The sequence below is a fragment of the Dendrobates tinctorius genome, unplaced genomic scaffold (genome assembly GCF_039654945.1).
Source record: "Dendrobates tinctorius isolate UK_male_01 unplaced genomic scaffold, ASM3965494v1 ptg000104l, whole genome shotgun sequence".
Classification (NCBI taxonomy): domain Eukaryota; kingdom Metazoa; phylum Chordata; class Amphibia; order Anura; family Dendrobatidae; genus Dendrobates; species Dendrobates tinctorius.
Window position 1 is genome coordinate 18,780,422 of NW_027361772.1, and position 15,710 is coordinate 18,796,131.

At 47.6% G+C, this 15,710-nt stretch overlaps 1 long non-coding RNA gene across 1 annotated transcript; it reads right to left on the reverse strand.

Moving 5' to 3' along the window:
- Nucleotides 1-2,322: 2,322 nt before the first annotated feature.
- LOC141100467 (uncharacterized) lies at nt 2,323-8,667 on the reverse strand. The gene is made up of 4 exons (XR_012234700.1): nt 8,534-8,667; nt 7,282-7,387; nt 5,886-5,969; nt 2,323-2,704 (listed from the first exon to the last, which is right to left on the reverse strand). It is a non-coding gene; the product is annotated as an uncharacterized lncRNA (long non-coding RNA).
- Between the last annotated feature and the right edge of the window lie 7,043 nt (nt 8,668-15,710).

Below are 15,710 nucleotides of genomic sequence, written 5' to 3' on the forward strand. Positions count from 1 at the left end.
GACGCAGTGGACGGGTCCTTGCAGCTCCGCTCCTGCTATTCCCTCTTGCAGGCAGCGGAGCTGCTTGGATCGCTCCCTGGCCGCCGCTAAGAACTGCTGCGCGCCGCCCCAGCCACCGCTACGCCACTGACCGCCCCTGGCTCCCCTTGTGTCCGCGGACCGGCAAGGGCACTGCAGCGGCCCGGTGCTGGGCCGCGGACCGGCGGTTGGGGACCCCTGCTCTAGATGATAAAACTGACCCCATAGAATATATTAAAACCTGTGCAAGTGCCCTAGCACAGGGGTCCCCAACCGCCGGTCCGCGGCCTAGCACCGGGCCGCTGCAGTGCCCTTGCCGGTCCGCGGACACAAGGGGAGCCAGGGGAGGTCAGTGGCGTAGCGGGGGCTGGGGCGGCGCGCAGCAGTTCTTAGCGGCGGCCATGGAGCGATCCAAGCAGCTCCGCTGCCTGCAAGAGGGAATAGCAGGAGCGGAGCTGCAAGGACCCATCCACTGCGTCCAGCTTCCTGCCCGCCGCCCGCGCTTTATGTCTCTGACTGACACAGAGAGGAGCGCGCCGCTGCTGTGTCAGAGCGAGGAAGCGCGGGCGGCGGGCAGGTGAGAGGAGAGAGGTGGTGTGTGTGTGTATGTATGTCTGTCTGTGTGTGTACATGTGTGTGTGTGTGTGTGTTGGTCTGTGTTTGTGTAGCCTGGCCCTGGAGGAGATGGGGACATGAGGAGAAGACCATGAGGGGAGTGATGGAGAGACGGCAGTGATGGGGAGAAGGCAATGATGGAGAGATGGCAGTGATGGGGTGAAGGCAATGATGGGGAGAAGGGAGTGATGGGGTGAAGGCAATGATGGGGAGAGAGGAGTGATGGGGTGAAGGCAATGATGGGGAGACAGCAGTGATGGGGTGAAGGCAATGATGGGGTGAAGGCAATGATGGGGAGAAGGGGGTGATGGAGCACTTATTCAAAACCTATGGTGAGTTGAGTCACATTATAAATGTTATTTAATTATAAGTATGCACTGCTACACTACAACCGTGTCCATAGCCCCGCCCCCTTATGACCAAAGCCCCGCCCCTGCCACACCTCCATCCCCGCCCTGCCGGGCCATGGAAGAATGGTCTTGCTTGAAACCGGTCCCTGGTGCAAAAAAGGTTGGGGACCACTGCCCTAGCAAACATGCCCACATTGTTCTCCCTAGAAAGTAATAATGCCCTGTGTTCCATTTTAACAGTCACAATACCCTTAATGCACTTAAAACTATAAAAGGCCCCCAATCTGTACAGATGTGGTTTTCACCAAAAAAGCATTGTTACACCGAAATGGCTATGAAAAAAAATTATATGAACAACTGGATATTACCAACAACGACATACTTGAGGAATACCTGGAGTTTCAAAATTCGAACTTAAGTAATTTTGCAGATAATAGCAAAAAAGTAAGCAGCATTCTAGGGTTAACATTAAATAATGTTTCCTGATTTCCCCCTTGTACATCTCCCCTCTACACAGTTTGATGTCCCCACAGCTCTCCTTTACACAGTTTAATGTCCCCATAGCTGCCCTCTACACAGTATGATGTCCCCATAGTTCCCCTATATGCAATATAATGCCCCCACAGCTCTCTATACACTGTATAGGAGTCCACATTTCTCCTATACACAATATAATTTGCACACAGCTATCCTCTCTACAGTATGATGTCCCCACAACTTCCCTATACACAATGTAATGCATCTGTAAGAAGGTGGCGGGGACCCTCATTTGCCACCTCTCTCCTATATACATGTGTGCGCTGTGCGGTATCCTGAGGGTTTACCTGTATGCTAATGTTATGTATTACTGTTTTATTAATGTAATGTGCTGTGTCGGTGTGTACTGTGTATACTGTCTATTGCATGTGCTAAGGTTAGTAACAGAAAGGGTTAAGCAAAGAAAGGAGGTTGGCCTAGCAGGCTGAAAAAGCAGCAATTTCCTGCTTCTGGAGCAGAACCTGGGCAGGCTTGCCTGAGGCAGGACGTGCTCCACTGTTGGGAGCAGGGTATACCCCTGGAGGAGAATAAATTACTGCCAATGACTGCGGGGCAGTGGGAACGGGCACTGGAATTTTGGAAGTGCCCACCGAAAGACTGTTGATTCTTAGAGACTAGATGAGAGCCGACCATGCTGCATATTTTGATTGGGAAAGTGCAGGAAGTTTTACCTCATTCATCTCGTCTTTATTAAAAGTTTTTTACTGTTGAAACTGAAGCGTGCCGTGTGGTGCATCCTGAGGATGCTGTTCCAATAAGGTGAACAATCGTGCTGTGTAACGAATGGAAGCGGAGGCAGAGATGGTGAAGTTCACATTCGTTTTTATTTTTTAAGTGGAACCTCGGGACCACGGTCCGGGGGCTCCGAAGGGGGCGTGACTAGTGAGCCCTGGGCACCCGTAGTAAAGCCCCTCAGGCAGGGCCAGAATGGAATACCCGGAGGACACAGGAGCTACCTCCAGTTAGACCCCGAACCCGTGGCAGCTGTCCCAGCGGGACCAAAAGGAATAACAAAAGTTACAGCAGAGTCCGTAATGCACTGGGTCCTGGATCCGGGTAGGTGGTAAGGAGTCGGTTCCAGTGACCTTCACACAGTCCTTGGACTCGGATGGCTGTAGGAGGAACGGGATGGCTTAGGCCCAGATAGTTGCTGATATAACCAGGTAACACAGGATACTGATATGCTGTGGAATCAGAGAGCATTAGACAATGCACAGAGACTGCAGATGCAGCGCAGACAGTTTAGCATGAGAACCTGATGTAGCAATGATAGATACTCGTTGCTCCAGCGTTCTCCCTATGGAGGAGAGGCCAGAAATAGCAGCCAGTGAGCTGCCATTTGTTAATTGTATTTTTTGAATAATGCACGCCGCCCCATTAGGAAGGCAAGAGAGCGGGCGGGCGTGCACTAATAGCCTTAGCTACAGATCTCCTCACAGGACGCCAGGAGGAGGAGGCAGGAGGGAGGACAGAACGCTGAGCAGCAGCATGAGAGGCTCGAGGTGAGTGCCCAGAACGGAGCGCAGCGGCAGGCCTGGACGCAGCGCCAGGACAGGGGCCAGGTGTAACAGCGGCAGACCTGGGTGCAGCGCCAGGACAGGGGCCAGGTGTAACAGCGGCAGACCTGGGTGTAGCACCAGGACGGGGGCCAGGTGTAACAGCAGCAGACCTGGGCGCAGCGCCAGGACGGGGACCGGGTGTAACATGCTGGAGGTAACTAACTGTGCCACATGGCTGGGACTTTATCTGACTTTCTATAGGCAAGGGCCCGGGGTGCTCACTGACTGTGACTTAGTGGACTCGCCCATAACTACCACCCCGTTCCACTGTGTTACACATCCACAGCTCTCTATACACAGTATAATGAGCTCACAGCTCCCTTTTACAAAGTATGATGTCCCCAATGATTCCTATACACAGTATGATCCCTATAGCTCCCCTATACACAGTATAATGCCTCCACAGCGCTATATACACAATATAATGGACCCACAGCTCCCATCTACACAGTATGATGTTCCCACAGCTCACCTATACAAAGTATGAGTCCTCCACAGCTCCCATATAGACAGGATAATGTCCCCAAACTGTGTGATGTCCCCACACTGTATGATGGCCCCCACATTAGCCTCCACACTGTGTGATGGCACCAACACTGCTTAATGGCCCATACGCTTAGTAGCCCCCTTAACCATAATATAAAGCCTCACAAAACTGTTTACTGTCTACACCCTATGCATATTGGTGACCTACCATTGTGTGTTGAATAAGATGCCATATGCAAGATGCTTTAATAGGGCATTTAGGGCTGCCGACGTTGAGTGGGGGCACAACATCGTTTCACAGTAGGGTGCCAACCTCCGCAGCCAGGTAGGCAGAGGTAATAGGGTGCATTAGGGTAAATACAGGCCCCTATCTCCCCGCTTTTTTGATTGAGGATTCATAGCTAAGTAATACGGTATATTTGTGTATAAGCATAATATCTATATATGTGCCCAAAACAAAATCATGAATTATTTAAACTGAGACAGATCTAACTGTTCATATATGTCATCCCCTGAGGAAGAAGTGCTGTACACTTCGAAACGCGTTGGGAAATAAATAGTTAAATCTTTTATCATAACCTGGATTCATCATTTTGTCAAGCAGCGCACTAAAAGTCCATGAATTTGTTCCATAAGAAACTATATATCTATATATAAAGCTGAGTGTATAGCCCCACCTACTCCGCATAGTCACATTCACTATACTATCCAACCGCGTCCCATCAGCCAGAGCCACCGGACTACTAATATCCCACATCATCCCGTCAGCCTGGGGTCAGAACCAGAGTGCTGAGTAGAACAGTCCTAACTTTCATACGGGAGATACCTTTAAGAGAGGCCTGGCGTCAGAACCAGAGCGCTGACTGGATTTGCCCTGACTTCCATACCAATGATCCCTTTAATAGAAGCCTGGGGTGATGAAAATCAGAGCACTGAGGGATTTACCCTAACTTCCATACCGGAGATCCCTATAAGAGAGGCCTGGGGTCAGTACCAAAGCGCAGAGTGGATTTGCCCTCACTTCCGTACCAGGGATCCCTTTAAGAGAGGCCTGGGGTCAGACCCAGAGTGCTTAGTGGAATTGCCCTAACTTAAATACCAATGATCCCTTTAAGAGACCCTGGTGTCAGAACCACAGCGCTGAGTGGAACGGTCCTAACTTCCATATCGGGGATCTCTTTAAGAGAGGTCTGGGGTCAGAACCAAAGCGCTGGATGGATTTGCCCTAACTTCCATACCAATGATCCCTTTAAGAGAGGTCTGGGGTCAGAATCAGAGCACTGAGGGATTTGCCCTAACTTCCATACCGGAGATCCCTTGAAGAGGGAAGATGTACCTATGGGATAGAGGATGTGTGATGGATATATGGGCAGGGAGGGGGGGGGATTAATTTCTGTCATGTGCTCTCTGCTCCTTTCTTTGGGGCAGACAATGACTGGGAGCTTATGTTTCCGGGGATGCTAGATTTCTCCCACCATGAGGTGTTGTCGAGTTGGGAAAACTGTTGCTCATAGCAACCAATCACAGCTCAGCTTCTTTTAAACAGCTCTGGTGAAATGAAAGATGCTTCGTGATTGGTTGGTGACACACACACACACATATTCAATTTTATATCTCTATATATTGTAAGGTAGCACTGTCATTCAAGTAGGGGATACTCGCTTAGCAGCCACAATAATCACGTCCGGCATGGGTTTTCCATAAAACCATAACAATCCATGCGGTTTATTCAGGCATCATAAACCCACAGCAGCAACATAATGTTCATATACACGGCATAGCGTCCATGACAGAGCTTCCCTCTGTTGTCCCTGAACTCACACAGGTTATGCAATGTCCATTGCGCAGGCTTTCTAGCCTCACAGTTGTCATCCCGTCAGGGTTTTACCTTATGGCTGCTTCATCCATACTGCCATGGTTGCCACTAGGAATTTCGGGGCCCCATACTGGCAAAATGTATGGGCCCCCCTTGAGACTCCGCCCAGGCTCCACCCCCAGTTCCGCCTCCACCCTAGCTCCTCATCCACCACGCAAACCTTCCAAAATCCCTCCGCCCTTTCTTGATAAAACTTCACTTCTGCACCACGCCCTCACCAATCACACATTAACACCATATTACATACATAGCCATCAGCTTTTGTTTAGACCAAAAGCTTATATATACATTGCTATTGGGGAGTCGAAGGGGGAGGGGGAAGGAATAGTTATACAATCATTCCTTCGCCCTCCCCCTTCGACTCCCCAATAGCAATGTATATATAAGTACAATCACATACTAAAATGGTGGACAAACAAATACATGGACTTGTTATTTACTCACACAGCCAGTGTTGCCGCCGCGCTCACCACCCAGTCAAGAAGAATCTAATGGTCGTCTCAGCCTGCCCACCGCTGCCTACTCAGCCTGCCCACCAAATAAATGGAAAGAGTATATTACTACATATAATCACTGATTACAAACTACAGAAAAATCATCTTTAATGGTATTTATTAAAAAACGATAAATTATACAATATAAATACATCTCAAAACGTAAAAAGTGATTATGTAAAAAAACAAAAATAAATAATAGGAGTCAACAGTAAAGGGCTGATCACCCCATTTATTTAGTTTACTAACTTTTATACAGTAATAATTCCAAAACTCTTTAGGGCATGTTCCCACAGTCAGTAAATGCTACGGTAAAGTAGACCCCTTAAAGAACTTATACAGATGTGTGGTGAGCACTTTGAACCTCCAAGTGCTTGACAGAAGTTTATAATGTAGAGCCATAAAATAAAAAAATCTTTTTTTTTTCTTCACAAAAATGATCTTTTCACCCCCAATTTTTTATTTTCCCAAGTGTAACATGAGAAATTGGACCCTAACAGTTGTTGTACAATTTTTCCTGAGTACGCTGATACCCTATATGTGGGGGTAAACCACTGTTTGGGCGCATGGCAGAGCTCAGAAGGGAAAGAGCACCATTTGACTTTTTCAAGGCAGAATTGGCTGGAATTGAGATCGGACGCCATGTTGCTTTTGGAGACCACCTGATGTGCCTAAACAGTGAAAACCACCAATTTTAACTCCATCCCTAACCCCAACACAGTCAGCAGCATGCTGGTACTGTGCAGCACAGTCTGTGCTGACTAAAAGGATAGGACAACGGCTGAGCTGCAGGTGGAGACAGTCAGCAGCATGCTGGTACTGTGCAGTACAGTCTGTGCTGACTAAAAGGATAGAACTACGGGCTGAGCTGCAGGTGGAGGCTGTGGAGACAGTCAACAATGTGCCTACTAATCATGGACACTGGAGATTTGTCCCACTGGGCCCTGGCTCACCCATCATCAGCCCCTGGCCCACCCCATCATCATTTGGGCTCCCTGGCTCCCCCATCATCAGCCCCCTGGCTCACCCCATCATCAGCCGGGCCCCCTGGCTCACCCATCATCAGCCCCTGGTCCTGGCTCACCCCATCATCAGCCCCTGGCCCTGGCTCACCCCATCATCAGCCGGGACCCCTGGCTCCCCCATCATAAGCCCCCTGGCTCACCCCATCATCAGCCGGGCCCCCTGGCTCCCCCATCATCAGCCCCTGGCCCTGGATCACCCCATCATCAGCCCCTGGCCCTGGATCACCCCATCATCAGCCCCCTGGCTCACCCCATCATTAGCATGGCCACCACGGAGAGAGAGCGAGAGAGAGACAGACAAGACAAAGACAGACTACTTACCTTACCCTGCCTGCCGTCTGCGTCCCGCCGCCATCCACCGTCTTCTGCCACTGGCCCACCGCTCCCATTGCACAATAACTTTTGCAGTCCATTTTCTCCTGTTACCCTTGGTAAAATAAAAAAAATTGAAACTGAAGTAATTTTTTTGTGAAAAAGCTAAATGTTCATTTTTTTTTTAAACATTCAAAAAATTCCTGTAATAAGCTTCTTGAATGTGGTTTTGAGCACCTTAAGGAGTGTAGTTTTTAGAATGGTGTCACTTTTGGGTATTATCTATCGCATAGACCCCTCAAAGTGGCTTCAAATGTGATGTGGTCCCTAAAATAAAATGGTGTTGTAAAAATGAGAAATCGCTGGTCAACTTTTAACCCTTATAACTTTCTAACAAAAAAAAATTTTGGTTCCAAAATTGTGCTGATGTAAAGTAAACAAGTGGGAAATGTTAGTTATCAAGTATTTTGTGTGACATATTTCTGTAATGTAAGGGCATGAAAATTCAAAGATGGAAAATTGCGAAATTTTCACCAAATTTCCATTTTTTCCACAAATAAACGCAAGTTATATCAATGAAATTTTACCACTAACATGAAGTACAATATGTCACGAGAAAACAATGTCAGAATCACCGGGATCCATGGAAGTGTTCTAGAGTTATTACCTCATAAAGGGACAGTGGTCAGAATTGTAAAAATTGGCCCGGTCATTAACGTGCAAATGGGGTTAATGATGGAATATAGATTTTTTAAAATATATTTTTACAATTATTTTTTTAAATTTTATCTTTTACACTGTATCCTGCTCTGTTGAAATGCGGCCCCCCCGCCTGCCCTGGGGCCCTGTGCTGTGGCAGTGCTGCAGTGTGGGCACCCCCCCACATCTGGGCCCCCCCTGCCTGCCCTGGGGCCCTGTGCTGTGGCAGTGCTGCAGTGCGGGCACCCCCCTCATCTGGGCCCCCCTTGCCTGCCCTGGGGCTCTGTGCTGTGGTAGTGCTACAATGTGGGCACCCCCACGTCTGGGCCCCCCCTGCTTGCCCTGGGGCCCTGTGCTGTGGCAGTGCTGCAGTGCGGGCACCCCCCCCACGCCTGGGGCCCCCCTGCCTGCCCTGGGGCCCTGTGCTGTGGCAATGCTGCAGTTTGGGCGCCCCCCACGCCTGGGCCCCCCCTGCCTGCCTTGGGGCCCTGTGCTGTGGCAATGCTGCAGTGCGGGCGCCTCCCCCCACTCCTGGGCCCCCCCACCTGCCCTGACTACTCACCCTGTTCGCTTGCCAGCCGACTCCACGTCCGGTCTGCACGCCGCCGCCTCTTCTCTCCTGGAGTCTTGTGTCCGTCCGCCGAGCCCTACTGCCTCCCATCCACCAGTGCTCCCATCCATGTGACACGCTGCTTGCTCTGGAATGAGGAAGCGGAGCAGAGCAGCGTGTGACGAGTGACGTCACGAGAGGCTGGCTGGACCCATCATGCACTGGGGAGGGCCGTAGCTTAAAGCTACAGTGCCTGCCCATTTCATTTTGACGGCTGGGCCCGGGGCGATGTGAATTAAAGCGCACCTACTGCCTGAACCAAATATCGGGGGGGGTCCTAGCGCCCAGTAACGGGGCCCCATACACCAGTAAGGGCTGTAATGCCCTGATGGTGGCCCTGCATACTGCAGACGTTCATTCCCTCTCCCTGGGAACTGTCAGACACTTGCAGCCATTAAACACAGCATTCACTGATATGAATGGGAAACTGAGGATGAAAAAAAGACAACAAGCTAAGTCTCAGAAAACAAGAGAAGTTGGTAACTATGCAGATTGCAGATCCCTGATCTTTACCGCACAACTAGCAGCAGTCGTGGAGCGTGCCTACGATGGTCCTGGACGCCTCGTCACAACCGGAGAACTAAATAAGCCTAAAGTAAGAAAAGGGAAAACTAACTGCCCCAGAGCATACCCCAAAGGAAAGACAGCCCCTTCACATGTATTGACGGTGAAACAAGATGAAAATACAAACAAAGGCAGGAAAATAGGCTGAGCAAACGATGGGGCCCGACTAACTAAAAAGGACAGAAAAGGAAAGACACTGTCTGCAATCTGCCAAAAAAACCTACAAAAATATTGTCCAACACTTCTGATAGCAAAATTAACCCTGAAGTCACTAGACTTCTAAACCTATATCAGCACTCTGAAATCTTCTGAGACAGAGCAAAAAAGAGGCAAATCTAATAAGGGACATAAAGCAGATTGGCAAATACTGATTAATAGGAGTGGAATTTCAGCACAACCCCAGCAGGGGCAGGCTGATTACACAAAAAACTGAATTGACCAACAAGCGCAAGTGTGAACAATAGCAAAAAAACAAACTTAACTTGAGAAGACTGGAAGAGAGCTGAAGTCCAGGACCTGAGAAGCAGACTGAATCACCAGCACCCGGATAGGGCGTCGGCTGTCTTATATCCAGTCTGATACTCCAGAGATCCAATCATTATCTTCCTCATCAGGTGGCAGATCACTACCACTTAAACCAACAGCACTACCTCCTGTCACCACCAGAGGGAGAACGGAAGGGGAACTCTCAACTGGTGGAGCAGAAAATGAGTTCATGACAGTACCCCCCCCCTTGAGGAGGGGTCACCGAATCCTCATCCATGCCACCAGGCCGATCAGGATGGGCCCGGTGAAAAGCACGAACCAATTTATTGGCATGAATATCAGAGGCAGAGACACAAGAATTATCATCCTGGCCATAACCCTTCCATTTGACCAAATACTGGAGTCTCCGTCTAACCAAACGAGAATCCAATATTTTCTCTACCTCATATTCCACATTGCCTTTAACCAATACAGGATCAGGAGGTGCCGCCACAGGAACTACTGGCTCAACAAACCTCTTCAACAGTGACTTGTGAAATACGTTATGGATTTTGAACGTAATTGGAAGAGCCAATCGAAAAGAAACAGGATTAAGAATCTCCAAAATCTTATAAGGTCCAATAAATCTTGGCTTAAATTTTGGAGATGCAACCTTCATAGGAATATTCTTATACGACAGCCAAACCATATCACCCACTTTAAACCGGGGACCAATGGTCCTACGCCAGTTGGAAAAACGCTGGGCCTTTTCCTGAGAGAGTGACAACTTATCCACCACTTGGTCCCATATCTGCTGCATTCTCACAACCACAGTGTCCACACCTGGGCAGGACGAAGATTCCACTTGCCCTGAAGATAATCGAGGATGAAACCCAAAATTACAGAAAAAGGGTGACATCAGAGTGGCAGAACTAGCTCTATTGTTCAGCGCAAATTCGGCCAAGGGCAAAAATGAGACCCAATCATCTTGATCAGCAGATATAAAACATCTTAAATAAGACTCCAGGGTCTGGTTTGTTCTCTCAGTCTGCCCATTGGTCTGGGGATGAAACGCGGAGGAGAAGTATAACTGAATTCCCAGATTGGAACAAAAGGCTTTCCAGAATCTGGAAACAAACTGGACCCCTCTATCGGACACAATGTTCTCAGGAATCCCGTGTAACCGAACCAACTGTTGTAAAAACAAGGGCACCAACTCAGCGGAAGATGGCAACTTTGGGAGTGGTACAAGATGGACCATCTTCGAAAATCTATCACAAATCACCCAGATAACAGTCATTCTCTGAGAGACAGGACGATCAGAAATAAAATCCATTGAGATATGGGTCCATGGCCTCTTGGGCACCAGCAGGGGCATCAGCAACCCACTAGAACGAGAACAGGGTTTACACCGAGAACAAGTCCCACAGGACTGTACAAAATTCCTGACATCACGAGATAAGGCAGGCCACCAAAACGACCGACTCACCAAATCTCTGGTACCAAAAATACCCGGATGACCAGCCAATGCGGAGCAATGGACTTCAGACATCACTCTCTTTCTCCACTGGTCAGGAGCATACAATCTTCCCATAGGGCAACGCTCAGGTTTTTCCTCCTGAAATTCCTCCAGGGCGCGTCTCAAATCGGGCGAAATGGCAGAAAGAACTACCCCCTCACCTAGGATAGTAGTAGGCTCGGTCACATTAAGAGAATCAGTAAGGAAACTCCTAGAAAGACAGTCTGCCTTAACATTCTTAGTGCCCGGAAGAAAAGAGACCACAAAATTAAAACGCGTAAAAAACAAGGCCCATCTAGCCTGTCTAGGATTCAAGCGTTTGGCCGACTTCAGATAAATCAGATTCTTGTGATCGGTGAGGACCACAAATTGATGTCTAGCTCCCTCCAACCAATGTCTCCACTCCTCAAATGCCAATTTCATGGCCAACAATTCCCGATTCCCCACGTCATAGTTGCGTTCAGATGGGGAAAACTTTAGAGAAAAGAAGGCACAGGGATTGATCTTAGAAGTCACAGGGTCTTTTTGGGACAACACAGCTCCTGCACCAATCTCAGAAGCGTCCACCTCCACTTGAAATGGAAGTGAGACATCAGGTTGCCGTAAAACTGGAGCTCCTGAAATGCTGAGACAGCCTCAGGAGACCAATTCAGCACATCAGCTCCCTTCTTGGTCAGATCAGTCAGTGGTTTGACAATACTAGAAAAATTACCTATAAATTTACGATAGAAATTAGAAAAACCCAAAAACTTCTGGAGAGCCTTCAAAGAAGTAGGCTGAACCCAATTATAAATGGCCTGTACCTTGGCCGGGTCCATTTCAATAGTCGATGAAGATAAGATAAATCCCAAAAATGAAATCCTCTGTACACCAAAGAGGCATTTCGATCCCTTAACAAACAGGGAATTCTCCCTCAAAATCCGGAACACAGTCCGGACATGTTCCACATGGGAATCCCAATCACTAGAAAAGATCAAAATATCATCCAGATAGATGATCAAAAACTTTTCCACAAAGTCTCGGAAAATATCATTCATAAAGGATTGGAAGACAGAAGGGGCATTAGAGAGCCCAAAAGGCATCACCAGGTACTCAAAATGTCCCTCCGGAGTATTAAACGCCATCTTCCATTCATCCCCATGCTTGATGCGAATAAGATTATGCGCCCCCCTGAGGTCAAGCTTAGTAAACCAGCAGGCACTCTTAACTCTGGAGAATAAATCAGACATCAGAGGTAACGGGTACTGATATTTAACCGTCATCTTGTTAAGGGAACGATAATCAATACACGGTCTTAATGAACCATCTTTCTTGGCCACAAAAAAAAAAAAAACAGCGCCTAACGGTGACGAGGATGGTCTAATATGACTCTTCTCCAACGACTCCTTAATATAGGATCGCATAGCATCATGTTCGGGTACAGATAAGTTGAAAAGCCGACCCTTGGGAAATTTACACCCAGGCATCAACTCAATTGCACAGTCATAACTCCTATGAGGAGGCAAAGACGCAGACTTACTCTCACTAAAAACATCAGATAAATCAGCCAGATAATCAGGAATATCATGAGACTGAGGAGAGGTGGAGAAAACAGGAGCGTCCCTAAGAACACACTGACAAACCCAACTCACCACAGACCCAGATTTCCAATCCAAAACTGGGTTATGAGTTTGCAACCAGGGGAACCCCAGAACAATAGTATCATGCAAATTATGCAGCACCAAAAATTTACAATTTTCTTGGTGGTCTGGGGCAACTCGCATTATCACCTGGGTCCAAAACTGAGGTTTATTCTCCGCCAAAGGAGTGGCATCAATACCCCTCAAAGGAATGGGTGTCTGCAGAGTCGTCATGGACAAACCACAACGTTTAGCAAAGTCCAAATCCATCAGATTCAGAGCTGCTCCTGAATCCACAAAAGCCTTAGTGGAAAATGTGGACAAGGAGCAGATCAGAGTAATTGCCAAAAGGAACTTAGGTTGTACACTGCCCACAGCAAATGTGTGTGCAAAACGTTTCTCTCGTTTAGGGCAGACAGAAATAGTATGAGAGGCGTCTCCACAGAAAAAACACAGCTTATTACGCCTTCTAAACTCCTGATGTTGCGCCCTAGACAAAACCCCATCACATTGCATAGTTTCAGACATTTGTTCAAAAGGTGGCAGCGCCTCCCGTGTAGTTTTACATTCACTTAAACGCCGATCAACTTGAATGGTTAATGACATAGAGCCATCCAGACCAGAGGGAACAGGAAATCCCACCATAACATCTTTTACGGTCTCTGACAAACCTTTCCGAAAGAGAGCTGCCAATGCACTATCATTCCATGTAGTAAGGACCGCCCACTTTCGGAATTTTTGACAGTACAACTCTGCAGGATCCTGACCCTGGTTTAATGCCAACAGGTTTCTCTCAGCTTGATCAACGGCATTAGGTTCATCATACAACAACCCCAAGGCCTGAAAAAATGCATCCACATTAGTCAGAATAGGATTTTCAGGTGTCAGAGAAAAAGCCCCATCTTGGGGATCGCCGCACAGCAAGGAGATGACAATTTTAACCTGCTGCACAGAGCTCCCCAATGAGCTAGGCTTCAAAGCAAGAAATAATTTACAATTATTCTTAAAATTCAGAAATTTAGACCGATCCCCAGAAAACACATCAGGAGTAGGAATCTTGGGTTCAGCAGCATGTGACTGAATAAGGTAGGTGGAAATTCCCTGTACTTCAGCAGCAAGCTGCTCCACACGATCAGACAGTTGCTTAATCTCCATTAGGAAAATAATCCTCCTACGGCCCCAGAGAAAAAGAGGAAAAAATACATAAATAAAAAATGCTGACACTTTTTTCTTTCTCCAACAATTCTTTCCTACTTTTGAGTACCCTAGAATCTGCGGTATGGCTGGTGATTCTGTTATGAATGGGAAAGCGAGGAGGAAAAAAAGACAACAAGCTAAGTCTCAGAAAACAGAGAAGTTGGTAACTATGCAGATTGCAGATCCCTGATCTTTACCGCACAACTAGCAGCAGTCGTGGAGCGTGCCTACGATGGTCCTGGACGCCTCGTCACAACCAGAGAACTAAATAAGCCTAAAGTAAGAAAAGGGAAAACTAACTGCCCCAGAGCATACCCCAAAGGAAAGACAGCCCCTTCACATGTATTGACGGTGAAACAAGATGAAAATACAAACAAAGGCAGGAAAATAGGCTGAGCAAACGATGGGGCCCGGCTAACTAAAAAGGACAGAAAAGGAAAGACACTGTCTGCAATCTGCCAAAAAAACCTACAAAAATATTGTCCAACACTTCTGATAGCAAAATTAACCCTGAAGTCACTAGACTTCTAAACCTATATCAGCACTCTGAAATCTTCTGAGACAGAGCAAAAAAGAGGCAAATCTAATAAGGGACAAAAAGCAGATTGGCAAATACTGATTAATAGGAGTGGAATTTCAGCATAGCCCCAGCAGGGGCAGGCTGATTACACAAAAAACTGAATTGACCAACAAGCGCAAGTGTGAACAATAGCAAAAAAACAAACTTAACTTGAGAAGACTGGAAGAGAGCTGAAGTCCAGGACCTGAGAAGCAGATGGAATCACCAGCACCCGGATAGGGCGTCGGCTGTCTTATATCCAGTCTGATACTCCAGAGATCCAATCGTTATCTTCCTCATCAGGTGGCAGATCACTACCACTTAAACTAACAGCACTACCTCCTGTCACCACCAGAGGGAGAACGGAAGGGGAACTCTCAACTGGTGGAGCAGAAAATGAGTTCATGACAGTACCCCCCCCTTGAGGAGGGGTCACCGAACCCTCATCCATGCCACCAGGCCGATCAGGATGGGCCCGGTGAAAAGCACGAACCAATTTATTGGCATGAATATCAGAGGCAGAGGCACAAGAATTATCATCCTGGCCATAACCCTTCCATTTGACCAAATACTGGAGTCTCCGTCTAACCAAACGAGAATCCAATATTTTCTCTACCTCATATTCCACATTGCCTTTAACCAATACAGGATCAGGAGGTGCCGCCACAGGAACTACTGGCTCAACAAACCTCTTCAACAGTGACTTGTGAAATACGTTATGGATTTTGAACGTAACTGGAAGAGCCAATCGAAAAGAAACAGGATTAAGAATCTCCAAAATCTTATAAGGTCCAATAAATCTTGGCTTAAATTTTGGAGATGCAACCTTCATAGGAATATTCTTAGACGACAGCCAAACCATATCACCCACTTTAAACCGGGGACCAATGGTCCTACGCCAGTTGGAAAAACGCTGGGCCTTTTCCTGAGAGAGTGACAACTTATCCACCACTTGGTCCCATATCTGCTGCATTCTCACAACCACAGTGTCCACACCTGGGCAGGACGAAGATTCCACTTGCCCTGAAGAGAATCGAGGATGAAACCCAAAATTACAGAAAAAGGGTGACATCAGAGTGGCAGAACTAACTCTATTGTTCAGCGCAAATTCAGCCAAGGGCAAAAATGAGACCCAATCATCTTGATCAGCAGATATAAAACATCTTAAATAAGACTCCAGGGTCTGGTTTGTTCTCTCAGTCTGCC